Source organism: Pinus tabuliformis, chromosome 6, assembly GCF_031772625.1.
Source record: "Pinus tabuliformis cultivar Carrire ecotype Pingquan chromosome 6, CPIR1, whole genome shotgun sequence".
Classification (NCBI taxonomy): domain Eukaryota; kingdom Viridiplantae; phylum Streptophyta; class Pinopsida; order Pinales; family Pinaceae; genus Pinus; species Pinus tabuliformis.
In genome coordinates, this window is record NC_142292.1 from 559,775,881 (window position 1) to 559,793,314 (window position 17,434).

The 17,434-nt window shown below is 32.7% G+C and overlaps 1 pseudogene across 1 annotated transcript; it reads left to right on the forward strand.

Annotated features, from left to right (window-relative positions):
- Positions 1 to 244: 244 nt before the first annotated feature.
- On the forward strand, positions 245 to 9,046 carry LOC149259738 (glucan endo-1,3-beta-D-glucosidase-like; annotated as a pseudogene). The gene is made up of 4 exons (XR_016257839.1): positions 245 to 436; positions 1,360 to 2,365; positions 2,582 to 2,882; positions 8,672 to 9,046. The product of XR_016257839.1 is annotated as a glucan endo-1,3-beta-D-glucosidase-like (transcript).
- Positions 9,047 to 17,434: the final 8,388 nt, after the last annotated feature.

Below are 17,434 nucleotides of genomic sequence, written 5' to 3' on the forward strand. Positions count from 1 at the left end.
GTAAATGTTATTTCTTTAAAGCCAAAGAGGGCCACTTAGTCTTTTCAGTGTACAATTATTCTCTTCACCGATCTCCTTCGATTTCCTTCAGACTTTACGTATGGATATCAATATATTATTGGATTTGGTCTTTAAATATCTTTTGTGCAGAAGCCCACGGGTCACTCAGACAGCAAAAGTGCGAGATGCGCATCCTCTTTATGTAGAGTCTTCTATGAGTTGTTATCAACTTCACCGCTGCAACGTGTTCAAATTTTTGCAACTTGTTCCAACTTTTAGAGTTCTATGTCTTTTGTTGGAAGGGATGAGTTGATCAGAATTGGATAGCTGAGCAGAGGAGTTAGATTACTGACATTCCATAGCATGGAGATCATGGTAAGAGTGTCTGCAATTACGATATTGCTTCCACTCTTCATACATTGCATCCGATGTGGAGGTAATCCTCTTTTCTTTTTACAGGCATAGAATGGTAGAGGCCACTAGATATTTACAGAATAGGAATGTTAATGGTCAAGGCAGGGTAGGTTGTGTGGTGGGATGGTCTATTGTCTTGCTACCCACCAGGGTTTAAATGACATTTTGTTTTTATCACGATTATCTTTCTTGATTCCTTGGAATAGAAGTAAATGTTGTATTTACAGAATTGATTCCTTGGAATAGAATTAGATGTTGTATTTACAGAATAGCAATGTTAATGGGTCAAGTCAGCGTAGGTTGTGTGGTGGGATGATCTGTTGTCTTTCTCCCCACCAAGGTTCAAATGTCATAACATTTCATACTATGACATTTTGTCTTTATCCTGATTATCTTTCTTGATTCCTTGAAATAGAAGTAGATGTTGTTCCATGAAGTAGCTAATACCAAATTGATATAGTAAAGATACTGGATGGCCTTCAAGGTTTGTTTGTCTGTAATTCAGCAGTTGTAAGCCTTCTTCAGCCATTGTCTGGTGCAAGCTCTTTGTTGGTATCATTATTAGCGTTTATATAGTTCTGAAGAATAGTGGTGTGATTCTAAATGTTGGTATTTAAATGATTGTGCTGTGGACAAGATTTGCAAGTTCTGATGGGGTCTGTGAAACTGTATGAGTAGGTATTCATATTGCTGTGTTGTTGACAGGATTTTTAATACTGGTTACTGCCCAACTAATAACAAGAAATTATCGATATTTGTTGTAATGTAATTTTGGTGTCATTATGATTGTATATGTTTGGGATTGCTAGGTCTGGCCATGTTGATACGAATTTCAATAATGACACTCTCATGGTTATTGATATTTAATATGGTATTCATATGGTTCTGTTATTTCGTGTCTGTCTTTCGCCTTATTTTGTGTTTTGCTATTGTGAATTGTTGTAGAAAGCATAGGCAGAAGCAGGACTTGGTGGAACATTCGCCAGCTCTGGGTGTGAACTATGGACAGATGGCAGACAATCTTCCTTCCCCATCTGGAGTAGCAAAGCTAGTTCAGAGTACAACTATTTCAAAGCTGAGAATATATGGAGCAGATCCTGCAATTCTTCAAGCCTTTGCTAACACAGGAATTGGGTTACTTGTAGGTATTAGTAATGACCAAATCCCATCTCTGAACCAGCTGGCTGTAGCACAGAATTGGGTTAAGAACAACATTGTTCCTTTTGTTCCTGCCACTGATATCATTGGGATCTCAGTGGGGAATGAGGTTCTGTTCAGTGGAGATAGGGTTCTGATTTCTCAGCTCCTTCCTGCATTGCAGAACTTACACACTGCCCTTGTTGAGGTTTCACTTGATCAGCAAATTAAGGTCTCTACACCTCATTCTATGGCCATACTTTCTACATCTGCACCCCCATCTGCTGGACGCTTCAGTGGGAGTTTTGACATGAAAGCCCTGCTTGACTTCCTGCAGAAGATAGGAGCCCCTTTCATGATCAACCCATACCCTTACTTTGCTTATAAGAGTGATCCCACAGATCGAACTCTGGCTTATGCACTCTTTGAGCCCAACCAAGGGTCTTATGACACCAATACTGGCCTCAAATATACCAACATGTTTGATGCTCAGCTTGATGCAGTGTACTCGGCCATGAAATATCTGGGTTACACAGATATTGATATAGTGGTCGCAGAAACGGGATGGCCATCTGCAGGGGATCCTTCAGAGACAGGTGCTAGCTTGCAGAATGCAATTGCTTACAATGGTAATCTGATCAAGCATGTGACCTCCATGGCAGGTACCCCTATGATGCCTAATCGGTCCATTGAGATTTATATTTTTGGTCTCTTCAACGAGGACCAGAAGCCAGGACCAACCTCGGAGCGCAATTTTGGGCTCTTTAAAACTGATATGACCATGGCTTATGATGTGGGCTTGTTACGATCTCAGGTAAAGAAATTCCTGCTTTTTCTGCTTCTTTGTTTTCATAATATGTGCAGTTGGTATTCACTGAAAGTTCAACCATTCACAGAGTTTGTACAGAGAGGCCTTACTGTGTTGGTCCTAATTGTGGTTTCTTTTGAAGGCTAGAGACTGTTCTGACATAGTTATTAATTGCATTGAGACTGTAGCTGTTATTTCTAATTGAATCTGTAAATGAGGCAGAGTGCAACTCCATCTCCTGCTGCTCCACGCACTGGTGGTCCTGTTGTAGCTCCTCCTACAGGGAAAGTTTGGTGCATTGCCAAGCCCGGTGTTGATGACAAATCTTTGAAACAAAATTTGGACTACGCTTGTGGGCAGGGCATTGACTGTAAGCCTATTCAACAAGGGGGTCCTTGCTATTTACCAAATACAATGGCATCTCATGCTGCTTATGCCATGAATGCATACTATCAATCTGCAGGCCGGAACAGTTTGAACTGTGATTTTGCGCAGACTGGAACTGTTACTTCCAAAGATCCAAGTATGGATGTCAAATTCCCTTTTCCATTATTCATGTCAAATTCTCTTTTCCATGCCATTATTTATTTGTTTAAAAACTCCATTTTACTAGTCTACCAGTTCTCTGGATAGGATACTTCAATATAAAACCAGGAATTTCTCACTAATACAGCAATTGTTTTTACTTTGAACACTAAAAACCACTCCGGGAACATTATCGGAAAATCTTCCCAGTTTCATGTTTTAATTTCGTTATTGCTAAAGTTGATAGAGGAATAAATATTCTTTACTTTTTGGATTTGAATTTGTGACTACTTAACAGAAAGAACATGTTCTTATCTATTAGGTCCATAATGACGGAAAACCTCTTATTCAACACTTCTAAACCCATCTGAACTTTGAACTTAGTACCACATGCACTTAGAGGTTGGATATTCCATGTTTTAATAATTTAGATGGATAGGGTGATTTACATGGGTTTGTGTTAATATCTAAATTCAACGGTCTAGTTAACCATCTAAATTTAGTACATCATTACAATTATATACGCATACAAAGAGTTGATAAATACCTATCCTCTACATAGTATATAACACACAAAGTTGATAAATACCCCCTTTTGCACGGCCAATGAGGGGCATTTAATTGATAAATACAAAGATTTTTTGCCCCAACATCAACATGCATATTTATTCATGCACAACGAGATGTAATTCTAATTTCTGTCATAATATAAACAAAAAATAATGATCCTGTCAGAAGATATCTCCTAGAGCGATTTACAAAATAGATAGTGTATCAGAATAGTTAGTAGGTTCCCTATATCCACATATAAACATAAAAATGACGGTGTACTATTGTGCTGCCAATGCCGGATAATTTGCAAAAGAACGATGGTAGTACTGATAATATTTTGTCATGTTGTGCTCGTGGATCAACCATGTGCCCGAATGTGCTGTGCCCCTTCCTTGGATAACTAATAAGAAATGGTGTTTCTCTCCCTGTAAATATTTGAGCATACGATGTCATCAAATTGATTCCTAATCAGATGAATGGTGTTTCTCTCCCTGTAAATATTTGAACATACGATGTCATCAAATTGATTCCTAAGCAGATGTGCCTCCTCTAGAATATTGTATAAGGTGTGTGTGATAGAGGGTTGTCCGATTGAACCAGTCAATGACAAGTTTCGAGTCTCCAAATACTTGTAATTTTTTGTATCCCTTCTCAAGTGCAAATAACAGGGTCAATTTCAAGCTCATTAATTCAGCAAAGTTGTTGGATCCTATTCCAAAGCCATAGATCATTTTGAAATAATGACATGTGTTATTGTAAAAGATTGTTCCACATCCAGTGCTGTTTGAATTTGCAGAACCATCGAAATGGGCCTAGGGTTTTGATTGATCAATGACCTCGGCTGAGATTATTCATGATGGTACAGATGGCAGATTGTCAGCAATGAATGTATATATAGCAAGCAAATTTGCCCCAAGTTTCTCCGGAATATAAACTTGCTCCTTGAAGATCAGCTTGTTCCTCACTATCCATATAGCCCAACAGATGAGACTTGATTGATTGCACAATTTTAAGGGCTTTGGCTTCTGACGCCAATCCTGCCACGCAACCTCAACCGATCCTCCTTGCCAATTTTAGTTGATACCAAGAGATTGGGAAACTAAATTCCATATACGCTCTACTGCCGAGCAGATGATAAATAGATGATAAATAAATGCGATATGGATTCATCTACATTTCGACATAGAGCACACCAAGAAGGACCTTATAAATTGTCTGCAGTAGGAATCTTGTTAGATAGAATGCACCAGAGTAAAATTTTGGCTTTAGGTGGGCTTTTAAATTTCCATATATTGTTCCACCACCAACACTTTATGACCGACTCCCTATACTTGTATGCAATGAGATAACCTTCTTTGGGATTGTAAACGCCCCTTTTGGAATGAAACCAGATCAGCTCGTTATCCCTGTCAGTGAGATTAACATGTGAATTTTTTAATGCATTGATGTAATCCTACTAGTGTATCTGCCATGGATCGGGGATGTTTATTTCATGTGCTATCATCCATTCTTGTCCCCATATAGATATAGCATCCAGATTAGAAATCTGGTGACCGTTTTAATCCCCTTACTGCTTAAAAATAAAAAGAACTCTTGTGGGAGAGTAAATCTATTTCTACAACCAAACCAAGGGTCAATGTCGATAATGGCGTGAGATCCAGATCCAATTCTCCATGCTAGCCAAACTCAATGATCTTAAAGGATGTAAGAACAACTTTCCAAATATTGTAAATGTTTGTTGTGTATTTGTTATCGAGGTGGATCCAGTCAATGCGAGATAGGGTGTAGATGTACTTACAGTGATCTCTGTCAAGATACTGTTGGATGATATCAGCATCCAGCCCACTTTAGCAGCCAAGGCGCTGGAGAATGTGAAGAGATCCTTCAAGCCCCATCCACCCCACCTCTTTAGAAAAGAAATTCGCTCCCATTTGATCCATGCAAACACCCGCACTTCCTTTTCCCTACGCCATAAATAAGCACAACATTTCTACCTAATTATATTGAGAATGCCTTTTGGGATCCAGGAAAGGGCCATCCAGAATACCGGGATAGCTTCCAAAATAGATTTGATCAGAACTAATCTACCAGCCCGGGATAACTATCTGTGACTCCAATTGTTAAGTCTTTTTTCTATCTTGGCTATCAACCACATCCAATCTATCTTCCTATAATCATTGGGCTTCAATATGAAACCTAAGTATTTAATTCCTTTCTCCATGTCAACCAGTTGGAAGGGGAATTTTGTCGTGATATAGGATATTTCATCTCTGGAGCATCCTACAACAAAAACTATTGATTTGAGCGAGTTAATATCCATTTCAGTGGCCTTTTTGAAAGTCTGAATGATAAGATAGAGTGTGGCAACATCATTTCTCGACCCATCTAAAAATATGAGGACATCATCAATGAAAAGAAGGTGCGTTAATGACAGGTTTCTAGTAATACGTGTTCCCTTGAGTGTGCCTCGAGATTTAGCATTTGAAATAATTTTGTTGAGTCTGTCCATTACGAGAAGGAATAGTAACAGAGAGAGAGGACATCCTTATCTTAGTCCTCTTTCAACATGGAAGAATTCAGAGGCAACACCATTCACTAGTACAACAAAAGAAGTGGATAAGATGCAACAAATGATCTAGTTGATAAATTTGATATGAAAGCCTAGATGTGTGAGCAATATTCTGATATACAACTAGCTTGTTTTATCAAATGCTTTGGCCAGATCGATCTTAATTATCACCCCCTTCAGCTTTTGAGCAACTCCAATAGCTTAATGGATGTGACGGTTTTCTAGGAAAGCAATTTGTTCTTTAGAGATATGCTTAGAGAGACTGTGTCTTAGTCTATTAGCTATAATCTTAGCAATGATCTTATAGATGTAGTTGCAAAGTGAGATAGGCCGAAATTCATCAAATGTCTAAGGATTATTTTGCTTTGGGATAAGTGCAATGAAAGTAGAATTAAAGGAATCATACATCTTGCCCGAGGTTCTGCATTCCTCTACAACCCCCAGAATATTGATACCAATTAGATCATAAAATTCCAACGTCCAACCATGTGGTTGAGGGCTCTTATCTTTTTTGAACTAGTGTAGCACTGCTTCCAACTCACCCGACGTTATAGGGGTCATAAGTTCATTATTTTCATCTTCATCAACATAACAAGGGAAAAGAGATGCAGTTTGTATGATATCAGGTAGGGAGCATTCCTGTTGTACCCGGAAGGTGGATCCGAAGTGTCCAACCCCCATGCTTGCTGGCTCCCTAAAGGTGGACAAATATCATAATTACCCGGTGCAATTATCCTCTCTTGGGCATCTTGCTTGTATGTATAACATAGCACATAATTCACAATGACAGACATATATACAAAGAGTTGATAGAATTCCCACCTTGATGTATTACAATAACACCAATAATAAATATCCACTGTTTTCATTCCTTGTAGGTCCATTATCCTCCCTTGGGCATCTTGTTTGTATGTATGTATAAAAGAGCACATAATTCACAATGACACACATATACAAAGAGTTAATAGAGTATCCACCCTCTGCACTTCATGCATTGCAATTATGCTCCCTTGGGCATCTTGTTTGTATGTATAACATAGTGCACAATTCACAAGGACACACATATACAAAGAGTTGATAGAGCACCCCACCTTTTCACTTCTTGCAGTGCAATTATCTTTGGGCATCTTGTCATGATTTGTTTCAAAATAGGGCTTACATATTTTTTTTTTTAAGTAAAAAATTATGGATGGTTTAAATTTAATAATTTGAGAATATTTTTCATCTTATACACAAATTAATAGATAAAATGAAGGGTTTCCAAGCTGCTTTTTCATTTCTCACTCCTACTTTGGTATTACAAATATTTAGCACTACAAATAACAAATGAGTATTTTGATTGCTATTAGCTTTTTTCGACCATTTAATTTATATAATTATATTAATTCATATGTATAACCGAGCATATCATTCCCAATAACACATTTAAAAGCAGATTATAAAATTCCCATCATAACTTGTGCAATAAACCAATGTACAAAGAGTTCATACACTACCTACCCTCGGCACTTTTGGCAGTGCAATTATCCTCGAGCTTCTTGTTTTTATATATAACAGAACGCAAATTCACAATGACACACTTACAGAGAGTTGATAGAATACCGACTGTCATGTATTAAAATGACACCAATATTCAAAGAGTTGATACAACGCCCACCTTTGAGCATCTTGTTTGTATATACATCATAGCACATAATTCAATGAATTTGTTATTATGGTTATAATATTTTTCACACATTCTTTTATATCTCACTGAAGATTTCTTCCTGGAATTCAACGAGTCCTATGTAATATGAAATTAAGTAGAGCTGATCGGAAAACTCTCTGTTGGAAAGCTATCTCTAGACTGAACTTTTGTATAGGGATTCCATCCAGACTGCCTTGAGTCCTCCTTGAGTCCTCTTTCACAAGGATTATGTTACAAACATTTTGTACTGACCTTCCACTTCTCTGAAAATTTCATTCATTCTTTTGTTGGGTACACCTTTATGGTATCAAAACCACTATGAGACAATACCCAGGAGAAGGAAAGCCCTTTTTCCATGGTGAAAGGAAAAGCCCAGCCCTTTTTCCATGGTGAAAGGAAAAGCCCTAGACTATAGAGAAGGAAAGGACCTTTCCTTCAGCAAGGAAGAAAGGAATGATTATTTGAAAATATATTCCTGTCCTGCAGTACAGAGAAGTTTACTTAGCTGAGGGAATGGCAATGTAAGGGAGGGTCATCTACCCAGCCAATAGTTACTTTTGAATTATTCATATTTGATTTTGAATTAGCAAAATTCATAATTTGAACCTAAATTTAGGTTTATCACTACTTTTTTACCAAACTCTCTCTATATTAGACGCAAACAATTTCACCAAACAAAACATTTTTTCCTTTCATTTCGCTAAAGTTACCATTTCATTGCCATTTTTGTATGTTACTCAAGTCTTCGTTGCTCAAATATTTGTTTAGTTCTATGGCCAATCGATATCATGTTTACTTTCAGTTATAATCAATTAACTCTAACAACAAACCCTTTGGAGTATTTTGTTCTTGGCTTATTGCTGACAATCATATTTTGGCATATTATGTTTGAATTTGTTATATTTATTAACAAGTAATCTGGATTGTTTTTATTCTTAACTTTGCGTGATAATATCATATGATGGACCTTTGAGTGCAGGTTATGGAGGCTGCGTGTACTCCACAGTCAACGCTTAAAAGATGAGACATCACAGTTTTATATTTAGTGGACTGCCGAGTTATATTTTCAAGGATATTATATGATGAAGAAATCAGATGAATGTTTGAATTTAATGGTCTTTCCTAATAAAGGTGTCGTTGTAAACATCAATTTAATTTCACAGAATTTGCTAATGTGGTGAAGTGAGAATGCCTTTCTTTTCACTGAGCTTCTGGAGATAAAGCTAGCTATATATCATGCAACAAGAAGGGTCTGGAATTATGTTTAATAACTCTGTTGTTGAAAGTTTCCATTTTCTTATCAATGGAAAATAAAGAGTACAATTTATCTGTTATAAAAAATTATTGAGGTGTACATGAACCTGAGCAAGGCAAGCAGTGGGCTAATTACGGTCTCATTATTAAAAATGGAGTGGATTAATAATTAATTTGAAATGGTAGGTGTTTGTTTGTTTGTTTGTTTTTTTTTTAGCTAAAAGTGAGTGTTAAATGTTTTTTTATAATAATGTTAATATTGTTAAAATGTTTGAGAGTGTCCAGCGTTATTATGTCAATAGGAGTGTTTATTTTGGAATAAGGTTTTCAAATTTTTAATTTAGTAATTATTAATTGGATGATAGAGATTTAGCTTTCACACTATTCTGAATAGCCTTGAAATATTAAGAATTATAGTATAAACATGTGTTTTATGAATATGAATTATAGTAAAGTGTGGGTAAACTACATGGTTAGAAATATTATTATGATTTTTTTAAATGTATAAATATGCATAACTCATATGCTAACTCTTTTATAATTATTAATAGCATTATAATTTAAAACAAAGTTATAATTAGTTATTTTTTTTAAATCTTGATAATGTAAGAGACATCATTTTTTATACCTATAAGCATTTACCGACCATTTAATTTAATAGTAATTGTCTCTCTATAATAAATATATAAAACTAACATTGAATTAATATAATATAATAGTAAAATTTAATATGACTAAATGTATACTTAACTATTGTTCTTTGTTTTCAATTAAATTTAATATGGGTAGAATTGTTCAAATCTCTTCCATTGACATATTTAAGTTCTAGAATTAAATAACTATTAATCTAATACTAAAAGTTTGGAATACAATATCTAATAATTTGATGCTAATACTTCAAACTATTGGGTTTTGTCAAAAATAAAAATAAAAAATTCATTGAATTAAAAAAATATTATCATTTTATTTTTTACTTAATGTAATGAATAAAATATATATAAATAGTGTAAAATAATATAAATGATAATAATCATAAATAATAATTAGTTAAACTAGTAATTAGGCTGACTCTTCATGAAGAGACACTTGCTTGGTATATAAGCAAGTCTCCTGTTCCCATTTATAAATCATATCATTTTTTGTTCATATTTAATATAATATTTATATCCTCGTGGATAATTTCATATTCCGTTTTCTGGAATAATTAATTTATAGAAAGAACTTTGTTCGCTTCATTTTTTATTCATTACACTAAATATATTAATATTTATTGATTTTCTATATTAAACTTAGAAAAATACCATTATTATTTATATTTAAAAAAATAATAATAAAAATACATGTAAATAAATGTATATATTTAAAAATAATAAATTACCAATATATTTTCAATATTAATTAAAAAGTAATCAATAACAACATTAAAAATAAAATTTATATTATTAATGTTACCCATTATTGAAAAATGTCATGTGAAACCTGCTAACTTGCCTTTATACTTTCATTCAATTATTTATAAGAATTTATTACAATATATTTTCCAAAAGTTTACTATCAATATTAAATTCCTTACCTATTGAAAATGATGCCCATTAACCATGCCTACGCTAACTTTTCGCGAATACAAGAAGTGTAATCAAATTTCACCCTTATGAGCATCGTATGGTTAAGTTGATAAATAATAAATATAGTTATACAACGAATAACGGATTAACATTGTCCTCTTACAATGATTATTAACATTACATTATATATATATATATATGCAAGAATGTTATTATTTTGATTTTTAAATAAAGATTAAAAAATATAATAATATTATTGTATTTAGGTAATCCATTGTTAGGATGGAATTATTTTATTAATATTAATAGGATTTTTATTCTTTTAAAATAAAATATATTGAGCACTGGTGGATGTTTTTTGGTTTGAAATAATTCGAAACATTTTATAACATAATATCTTACTTGTGTCAAGAGATAATAGTGGTTTTTATTATTCAATTTACCATTTTTAGGTTTTATTATTATTTTAAGGTATATATTTAATTTTTAAAGTTAATTGAGTTTATTTTTATTATTAAGGAGGAATAATTGTTATTTTTTCATTTAAGTTCAGTTTCCACAAATAATTTGTTGAGCTCATATCTAATATATTGTTTTAATGATTTTGAGTTTTATTGTTAATGGACAGTTTTATTGTTAATGGACTTAAGCTTCGAAGAATACCTTACTCTTACCTATGAATTGAAACTTGGGATGTTTGGTTATATGGAAATGTTGAATATTGTTGTAATGATTTTGAGCTTTATTATTAAATGATTTTGAGTCTTAAAAAATATCTTTCCCTTACTCATATATTAGAAAGTGAAATGTTTGATTACATAGATCCATTAAAAGTAGCTTATCCTTATCTAAACTAAAAAACTTGAATACATTATTTTATATATAATATATATATAATCTTAAACTTTATAGAATATATTAATTTACAAATTAAATAGAAATACTTAATTACATCAAAAAAATATTTAATCTTTTTAACAACTATATATTTAACAAAAGTTGGTTAAAAATAATAAATATTTTTTTTAAATAAAAAAGTTACATATATGTAACTTGTAATTAATGTTATATATATATATAATCTTAAACTTTATAAAATATCTTAACTTACAAATTAAATAGAAATACTTAATTACATGAATAATTTTTTTATTTATTTTTAACAACTATATATTTAAAGTTGGTTAAAAATAATAAAAAATAATATTAATTTTTTTTTTAAATAAAAAAAATTACATATATGTAACTTGTAATTAATGTTCACATTGAAAATATTTAATATGATAATGTAATTTTTTAAATTAAAAAGTTTTACAAAATATATCATCACTAATTATATTGAAAATTGAAATAAAGAAATATAATGTGACAATTGAACTTTAATATGTGTTATCAATGAATTGTGGCTTAATTTCTTTTCTAATTTTTTATTTTTTAAATTGAATTAACAAACATAGGTGCTACGTAGTAGCTATTATATACCATTTAATTTAACTATTGTTAAATTAAATTAAAAATTGAATTTAAGAAAGTAATCTTATTTTCTAAATTGAATTAACAAACATAGCAGCTAGTATATGTAGCTTAATTAAATATTACTATATATTAAATTAAAAATATTGAATTCAAGTGAGTGTTAAGGTTTAGAATCCAGTCAATTTAGGTTTTATTGATTGGTAAATTGAGGTATTTTTTTAATTGTAATTTTGCATTGTGGCGGTGGAGAATCCAATCATATCCAATGACAATAATAATGTCTTATTGTAGTGAGAAAGTTGTCTAAAAAGTTTTCCATTTTCTGTATAAAGCATAGATAGATATATTTTAAAAGGTAGTTGTTTTTTCTTGTAAAAGATAGATTGTATATATTAGTTAAAAAAAATATAAATATTAAAAATGGAGTTGATTTATTTAGTTAGTTATTTGTTGTTTCAATTGATAACCATTTTAATTTATTATTAATAATTTTTTCAATGATTTCTTATTGATATTAAGTAAAATTATATAATTAAGTATGCACATTTACATTCTTACCCATACTTATTAAAATGCTGAAGAAAACATAAATAATGGTGGCAATGCCAATTCCTGGTAAGTGTATTTATTTATATCTTATTCTTATCCATTTTTTAATGCAAATATTTGCTTAATTTACGCTGGGTAGTAATTGATGGAAAATATATTATTTGTGTGAGTATGAAATATTATCAAAAATTTTATTTTTTGTGGTTTATTATGAAACTTAATAATGAAAAATTTAAAAATATCTAAAAATCATAACATAAATATTATAATTACTTCAAAAAAATAATAGTAAGAAAATTAAAAACAACTATCCACATCACACTTTTTTTTTTTTTTTGGTAAAAACTATAATAAGAATCATTACAAAATAAAACTTAAACCAATCATATTACATATAAATAATTTTAGTTACTGATAGAAAATAATAAACTTTAATCATAATATTTAAGTATGAAAAAACTGCAATTTACAAACTTCAATCATAATAATATTAAAGTATCAAAAAACTGCAATTTACATTTCCTCATCGAAGTTAAACTGAAATGAGTAATACAAGTATCTAAAGTTTATGAGCCTTATCTTGAAGTGGCTTGATCTCCAGCTTCTCGTATCTTAATTCATCATATTTTTTATTACTTGCATAGTATGCGGGGGGAGAATATATATTTGGTTCATAAAATGTATGAGCGATATAGACGTACCCAGTTTCATTATAGGTCAATTTGATGAGATGCTGGTTGAAGTTCAATTTTTATATAGTGCAACACACAAATTATTTTAAATATTTTCGTTGTAACTTAGTCGAGCTCCTCCGGTATGTAAGTCTTTGAACATTATTCACTTTAATATCCACAAGGTTTATCACGAGAAAGGGATAAAAAATGTAACATTGTTGCATGCTTTAATAAAACACATCGATAAAAAGATGTAATATAAAATCAATATCTAATTTTTTTTAAGCGTTTAGAATGTGTATAATGTAATTATGATTAATAATGTTGGATAATTAGTATGGATGTTTTTTTTTTTCAGATTTTATTGGATGAGAATATTATTTTTATTTAATATATAGAGTTAAAATTGGAGAAGATGAAAGTTAATAGATTTTTCGATATTTTGGAGGGAAGCTGGGAAAGTTGTAAGGGGGATTTAAGAAGTTTCTTATTCACCTGAATTAATTGATTAGACTTATGATGTGGTCAGTGAATTATCTAAATCACTAGTAGTTATGAGAAGAATAGGAGAGGTGGAACCCAACTTTTCTAGAGTATGGGCTACATACCATTATGAAGGCTTTAGGTTAAACATGTAGCTCGAGAGAAGACCCTAAACATTCATGATGTGACAATGCACGTGCGGGTGAGTAGAGAGGTGTGAGAGAGAGAGAGTAGCAGAGAAGAGAAGTACACGAGAACTAAAGGATGTATGCTAGTGAACCGTGATGTTCATGAGAAGAAACAGATCTATGCATGGGTGCTAAAAGAGTGAGTTGGAACAAAAGCGGAATAAAATCCTTTTGAGTCATGACCATTCTATGGGGAAGTGTAATCTTTAACTAAATTAGACAAGGAATTAGTGAGGAAGCCTCAACCTAAGAAACAGGGGGCATGGAGGAAATTTTGAATAGTTTGTTTGACTAAGGCATGTAAGGCACTGAGAAGAGGAGAAGTATTGAGAGACTGCTAGATCATTAAAGGGATCCTTTTTGTGCTATGCTGAGTCTTGATGACCATACCTTGTTGTGTTAATAGTCTTTGGCTTAGTAATTGAAGAGAATTATCTTGAATCCTATATATGAAGAAGAGTGGCGTTCATGTCCTCTATCCTATTTTGAGCCTTGTGGAACCTTGAGTGAATATTTCCCTAAGTAATTGGATCTAGCTTAGGGTTGGGAAGCTACAAGTAATCTACAATGTAGTTGTTCCTATGGTTGGGTGGGGAGCATCTCTCCCTTCCTCAATTTCTAACAAATTTAACTAACTTATATAAGTTTATCTATCTAATTGCTAATGAAATATTCATTCTTATACAATGCCCCATGAATGTTAGCTACGTTAGATCTCTGTGAATTTTATTAATTATGAGTTGAAAGTTCTTATGATGGTTTATTGAGTTCCATTAGCCTTGGTTGATAGCTATCATTTCCTTATATACACATAAGTGATTTTCTTGAACTAAAATGTTTCTTGTGGGTGAAGTTGTGAAGTGGGCTGCATTTGTTGCATGCCACTCTAGAGCTTATTATGTTTCGAGTAATGTGATTGGACTTTACTAGGCTAGTGGGGGGATAGAACAATTGATATTGTTTTACTATTCTAAATGAGGAGACTTGAAACTTCTTCTCTTCTTAAGGGGATTTTTTTCCTGTAGAGATAAGTCAAGAGACTAGCCTACCTATTTTTTAGAATTAGAAGTTTGAATTTTGACACTATAGTCCCAAGGGAGATGAATTCTATTTCAGTTGAAATTGTGGATTTGGCCCTCGACCATCTCTTTGTAATTGTCACTCAATTTTCCTAGTTGAAGTTAGTGTTTTGGATGCTCTTAGAGGTTTTTGAATATTTCTATGTCTTCATACGTTTTCTAGGAAATTCCTTGCCCCCTTGGAGTTAGTTTCAAACTTGTAAAACAAATTTGAAAATCCTTTTAGGAGTCTTGAATATTTGGGGTTGGAAGTCTTTGGCCTTAGCCCTTGGTCACATGGCATACTAGGAGCTATGAATAGGATCCTATCCATAAGGTTTCTATCAGGCCTTTGGTTGTTGGGATATCAAGCTATTGGGTCTTGGGTGTTGTAAGATTCATCAAGAAATATCACTCCAAAATCTTGATAATCAGATGGATCGTGATACGCCTATTAGTGCAAAGAGAAATTTATGTCAGCTTTATGTCATTTATTAAGTATCAGAGTATTGACTATCATCCTTTGGGTTGGTAGAATAAGAAAACTTAGGATTCAACTCCCTTTAACATTTGGGAATTGTATGGTAGAGGTGTTAGAAATTTTGGGCATTGGAGTCCTTCACCTCAGCCCTTAGTCACATGGTTGATTTTGTACCATGACTAGGAGCCTGGATGAAAGGGGCTATCCGACCTTCAATCATCAGGAATTGACATTTTCACTATCAAATTTTGGGAGATTGTGATTGTAGCTATTGATTAAATCCCCAATAATAATAAATCCCACACTATATATTGATTAAGGGATATGGAAGGTTCAAGATTTATCAGTCAACATGAACAAATACTAGAGTGTCTAACATTAGGTGTTAGGATACTAGGATTTCAAATGTTAGGTATCAAAATACCTATACCCTGCTATGCTAATTTCCTCTTGATACCAATGATTCCCAATAAGGAAATGGATGTTGCATGCTGGTATGGTAGGCTTGGTGATGTGGCATGCTAACATGGTGTTGTGTGGTAAGGTGATGTGTAATGAAGTTGTGGCATGGAGCATGTCATTGATGATGTGGCATGTTGATGTGTCATGTCAATGTGGTAGGATGATGTGGATTAAGGTGTGCAATGGAATTGAGGTGGAGGCCAAGTGGAAACCAAGGTAGAGGTGAAATGTATCAAATATTGACATATTAGAATAACAAGTATTACAAAATAATAGATCCATACATGATAAAAATCCTCAATACTAATAGACCTTAGAAATTTTGTTGGTTAACAAGAATGTTCCCTTTAGTTGATATCCATTGATCAGATTGGGGGCAAGTGGTTGTGCGTGGATTTTCCATGTTTTTTCGATGATCCAATGGTTCAGTGACCTAGAAGACAAAGCAAATGTTAACAAGAGAAGTAAAGTTTCGAAGGTAGATGGAACATAAGTTATATTATCATGTGTAACCTATTTGGGCTCCTTACCATCAACGTTTGGAGTATCAACCCTTGGCATATTCAACCTCCAATGTTTTTGAGATTGGTAATAAGGAGGTGGGTTATTAGTTGTTGGGTGTTGGGATTTTAGGAGGGCGGGTGTTGAGAGGTATTAATTCAACTATCAAGGCATCCCCCTAATACCAAGTTAACCCGATAATGATATTGACATGGTATGTCAGGTGGTAATTGACATGGTGAGATGGTATGGATGAAGGTTACCACATGTTAGTTAAGTGGAATTTTATGATGATAACATGCAGGAAAAGGGACCTGCATGTGTCTTTCGTATGGAAATGATACAAATTGTTGTTGTGGCACTTAGAGTGGATATTTCTCAAGGGGCATAAATTTGTGACTAGAACTCAAATTTGGATGAAATTTATATCATTGGAATGATCTTAATGAGCATAAGATTATGATAGTACCCTAAACGAGTTTAAAGGAGGTTTAAATAAGAGGAAATTTGATAACTCCATCTTCATAAAGTGACCTTGGAGGTCAAACCTAGATACCCCATAGCCTTAATTAGGTATTAAGGGGATAGGTATGTTAAAAAGTTGTATTAGACATAAGGTTCAACATTTGGACTAAATAAGATTAGAAGAAAGAAATATTGAGTTAAGTGTCTCCATTATTATGGGCTTGTTGTAGTAATATTATCAGATTAAATTTTATTTGATTTATCAAACCCATATCTGGGTGTGTGGTGCAATAGCTACATGACATCAATGTTGGTATAACTAAGGAAACTAGATAATCGAAATTCTACCATTTTTCTTAAAATCTAGCATTTGTGTGGTTTTTCAACACATAAGAAGATTTTCTAGTAGTAAAAACTAAATTAATTGTCTAGCAAAATGGTAAAATACAACTTATAGAGGATTTCACACAATGGAGAAGATGAGTCAGATGAGGGAAATGTAGTGGACACTCCTCTTGATTGATGGAAACTCTTAGGAGTTTGAGGGCTGAAAATTGGAGCAATAAGGTAGAAAATGAAATAATTA